This window comes from Grampus griseus (assembly GCF_964374135.1).
Source record: "Grampus griseus genome assembly, chromosome: 8".
NCBI classification, from domain to species: Eukaryota; Metazoa; Chordata; class Mammalia; order Artiodactyla; family Delphinidae; genus Grampus; species Grampus griseus.
The window spans coordinates 57,937,085-57,941,558 of NC_139002.1; the positions used below are offsets into that span (position 1 = coordinate 57,937,085).

The following is a 4,474-nucleotide window of genomic DNA, read 5'->3' on the forward strand; positions in this document are numbered from 1 at the left end:
TTGTGGAACAACTTTACAAAGGGAAGATCAAGTTGTGGAGTAGCCAGTTCTTAGCTGTCTCTCCTTCTCTACCTGCCCCACCCCTAACCTGCTATTCACTTAAAACTCCAAGTATTTAATTGCCCATTGGAGAAATACAAAAATTATGGCACGTTCATCCATGGAATACTTTATACTATATATTCAATTAAAATGACGCAGAAAAATACTTACTTTGTAACAAAGAATACATGACTTTATATAGCATTACCCCAATTGTGTTAAAATAGATACACAGAAAAAAAAAAAGGAAGAATGACAAAAATCAGTCATGATTATTTCTGGCCGGTGGGATATCAGCATTTTTCTTTTCATTATGCTTTCCCAAATTTCCTAAATTATGCATATATTTTTATAATCAGAAAAAAAATGTTTTAAGTTCAAATGTGTTAGGCCACACCTGGCGCCGCCAATTTATTGTTGGGATACAGAGATGAGTCATCTCAAAGACGAGGGAGGGGCCAGCTGGGCACTGACAAGGGCTGGCTTTGAAGGGGAGGGACAAGCACTGGATAGGGTGAGGGCTGATCAGCTCAGTTCGAGTTCAACCCGGAAGCGCTGACGGTAGCTCGCGACAGGGCAAAATCCAGCCACAAGAACTGGGAATAACGTGGCAACCACAATATGCGAGCAAGGCCCGTCTCACCCAGGACGCGCCGGCTGCCCTCTGGCCCACGCCCCTGGCGAGTTCCCGCCCCTTGCCTTTCCCCATTGGTCCGCTGAAGCTCATTTGGCTCCTAGTGCCCGCCCCTCTGGGGCGTACGAGAGGTGGTGCATACCTCCCCCACTTCCGACAGGAGCAGCCATACTGAGTGTGGAGGGACCGAGACGGGCTGGGGGAGCACTTCGCTCTTTGGCCTCCGCTTTTATCCTCCCAGTGTTTCTCTTTAGTCTCGGGTTATCAGGACCCAGAGGAAAGGGCTGTTTGCCAGTTGGTAGCAGGGCGTTCGTGTGAAGTGCAGAGGTTTCCTTCACTGCCTCCAGTTCCCAGGAGGCCGGCGGGTTTTAGTTTTCAAAAGGAGATGTCATCACAAAACCTTTCCAAGGTCCTAATGCCCTGTGGTTAGGATCTCAGAACCACTTAAAATCAGATCCTTAGAGGTAGGGTGACCATATAATTTATTGTTAAAACTGGCACAGATTTGAAAGCCTAAGGTGATACTATTAATTACCATTGGCCCAACAGTCATATATGTGGACTGTTCTGGAATTTAGAGCCACCCTACTCCAGATCAAGTCTTAGGCCCAGGTTTTTGTTTGTGTGTGCGTGTGTGCACGTGCGCACGCACGCTGAAATGTATGTACGGAACACTTCCATTTTAATCATTTTTATTTTTTTATTTTACTGTAGTTGATTTACAGGGTTATATTGGTTTCAGGTTTACAATGTAATAATTCTATATTTTTATAAATTATTCTCCGTTTAAAGTTATAACATTGGCTCTACATTAGATGCTTGTATCTTATTCATTTTATATCTTCTACTTCGTGTCTCTTAATCCCCTTAACCTATCTTGTCCCTCCCCCACCCCTCTCCACAACGGTGACCACTAGTTTGTTCTCTATATCTGTGTCTGTTTCTGTTTCTTGTTATATTCATTTGCTTATGTTTTAGTTTCCACATATAAGTGAAAACACAGTATTTGATTTATTTCACTAAGCATAATACCCTCTAGCTCCAGCCATGTTGTTGCAAATCCTTCTTAATCATTTTTAAGTGGCATTAATTACATTCAGAGTGTAGTGCAACTGTCACCATTATCTGTTTCCAAAATTTTTTATCACCTAAAATAGAAACTCTACCATTTGGTAATAACTCCCCATTACCCCATTTCGCCAGCCCCTGGTAGTCTCTTTGAATTTGCCTTTACTAGATAATTCACATAAGTGGAATCATGCAATATTTGTCCTTTTATGTCTGACTTACTTCCTCAGTATAATGTTTTCAAGTTTCATCCATATTGTAGCATGTATCAGTACTTCATTCCATTTTATGGCTGAATAAAATTCCATTGTATGGTTATATCACAATTTGTTTTTGCATTTATTAGCTAGCTGATGGACACTTGGGTTGTTTCTACCTTTTGGCTATTGCAAATAATGCTGCTATGAAAACTCCCGTACAAGTATTTTGTTTGATTCCCTGTTTTCAATTCTTTTGAGTATATACTTAGGAGTAGGGTTGTTGGGTCATATGGTAATTCTATGTTTTAACTTTTTGTTTTAACTTTTAACCTGTCATACTGTTTTCCACAGCAGCTGTACCATTTTACACTCCCATCAAAAACAGATAAGGGGGGACTTCCATGGTGGTGCGGTGGTTAAGAATCCGCCTGCCAATGCATGGGCATGAGTTCAATCCCTGGTCCAGGAAGATCCCACATGCTTCTGAGCAACTAAGCCCCTGTGCCACAAGTAGTGAGCCCGCGTGCCACAACTACTGAAGCCCGAGCACCTAGAGCCCTGCTCTGCAACAAGAGAAGCCACCGCAACGAGAAACCCGCTTACCACAACGAAGATTGGCTCCCACTCGCTGCAACTAGAGAAAGCCTGCACACAGCAACAAGGACCTAATGCAGGCAAAAAATAAATAAAATTTTTTTTAAAAAATGGATAAGTGTTCCAATTTCTCTACATCCTCACAAAAACTTGTTATTTTCCATTTTTTATTTTATTTATTTATTTAACATAAATAAGCAGGATCAACAAGCAGGACCCTGGCTTACTTCAGGACATAAAGTTTATAGAACGGGTCTGTAATTCATGGCCTGGCATACCAAGATTTTAGAAATCTAAATCTTTACTGGCTGAGTTACATGAAGGGCTCCCTGTTCAGGCTAAGAGCCAAAATGTCAATTTCACTTAAATTTTTTTTCTACCAGTGTACATTAATAGAAATGCCCTTGCAAAATTTGACTTTAAAAAAAATTGGGCACATATGTCTGAAGTTTAAAATCATTTTATTCAACAAATATCTACAGAGAACTTTAGGTCTGTTACCATCTTTATTCTTATTTTGTTCATTAATTTGTAAAGTAAATATTATGAATTTCTCTTTCTCTGAGATTTACATGGTGCTTTCTATTGAGGCTTGAACGAGGCTAGTCCTTCCAGCATGTGTCCAAGTCAAGATGAAATGTGGCGTATATGTAGTGCCAATGCTTCCCCATCACATTCATTTCTGGATATCTTTAAGTAGCATATTTTTTTCCTTCAAGACTATAAGGTTTGGGATAGAGAGCAATTAGAAATCACAAGGATAGGAGGGATTTTTAGACCCTGTGCTAATTGGAGTAGGTGGTAATGTTGGTGGGGTCATATTATGTTCTTTTTTTCTTCAAATCATTTTAATAACCTGGCAGTGATTCAAAGTATAAGAAGATTCAAACGTCTTCCCTTTAAACGGAACATGTTTGCCTCACAACATGATTGCCTCACAACAAGCATGATCCAAGGCAATCATGAGACTGGATTCCAAAGAGCAAGGGTCGTAGGAAAGCTTCAAGGCTCACAGATTGAAGAGCTTGGTTTCAGAAAGTCTCTTGAGGGCGAGCAGACAGCAGAAGAGACCTGAAATTTTAAGAGATCCTCAGAGGACGGGGTGCAATTGCTGGGTCATGAACACCTTAAAGCATGCCTTGATGGTAATATGGTGTCAAGGGTATTTGTCGCCTGGGAGAACTGAGCAGGATGGGCCATGCAGGTCTGTTGTCTCATAGGGTCAAGCTTCTTCAGCGAATAGATCTGGTCTCCCTGCTCATTGAGATAATACTGGAGAAACATGACCACACCAAAGCCAGAGGGTCCAATTCCGTCTGCCCATATTACGTTGTGCTTTAAAAAAAATATGGAAGTTTTTACTTTGCAAATTAAAAAAAAAGAATCTGTCCAAAACAGAAGCTGCATTCACTAAGCAGTCAATTCTATAAGTGAAGAAATTGCCAATTAAAAACATTTTATTGGGCTTCCCTGGTGGCGCAGTGGTTGAGAGTACGCCTGCCGATGCAAGGGACATGGGTTCGTGCCCTGGTCCGCGAAGATCCCACATGCCGCGGAGCGGCTGGGCCCGTGGGCCTTAGCCACTGAGCCTGCGCGTCCGGAGCCTGTGCTCCGCAACGGGAGAGGCCACAACACTGAGAGGCCCACGAACCGCAAAAAAAAAAAAAAAAATTATTTATTTATTTATTTATTTATTTTGGCTGCACCATGTCTTAGCTGCAACACGCGGGATCTTCCTTGCAGCATGCAGGATCTTTAGTTGTGGCATACAGGCTATTAGTTCTGGCCTGCGGGCTTCTTTGGTTGCAGCATGAGGACACTTAATTGCGGCATGCATGTGGGATCTAGTTTCCCGACAAGGGATCGAACTCAGGTCCCCTGTATTGGGAGCATGGAGTCTTACCCACTTGACCACCAGGGAAGTCCCAGAAATTGC

At 42.0% G+C, this 4,474-nt stretch overlaps 1 pseudogene across 1 annotated transcript; it reads right to left on the bottom strand.

The window, feature by feature from the left end:
• Positions 1-3,628: 3,628 nt before the first annotated feature.
• Positions 3,629-3,830, bottom strand: LOC309826364 (H/ACA ribonucleoprotein complex subunit 3-like; annotated as a pseudogene). Its single transcript has one exon. The product of its transcript is annotated as an H/ACA ribonucleoprotein complex subunit 3-like (transcript).
• Between the last annotated feature and the right edge of the window lie 644 nt (positions 3,831-4,474).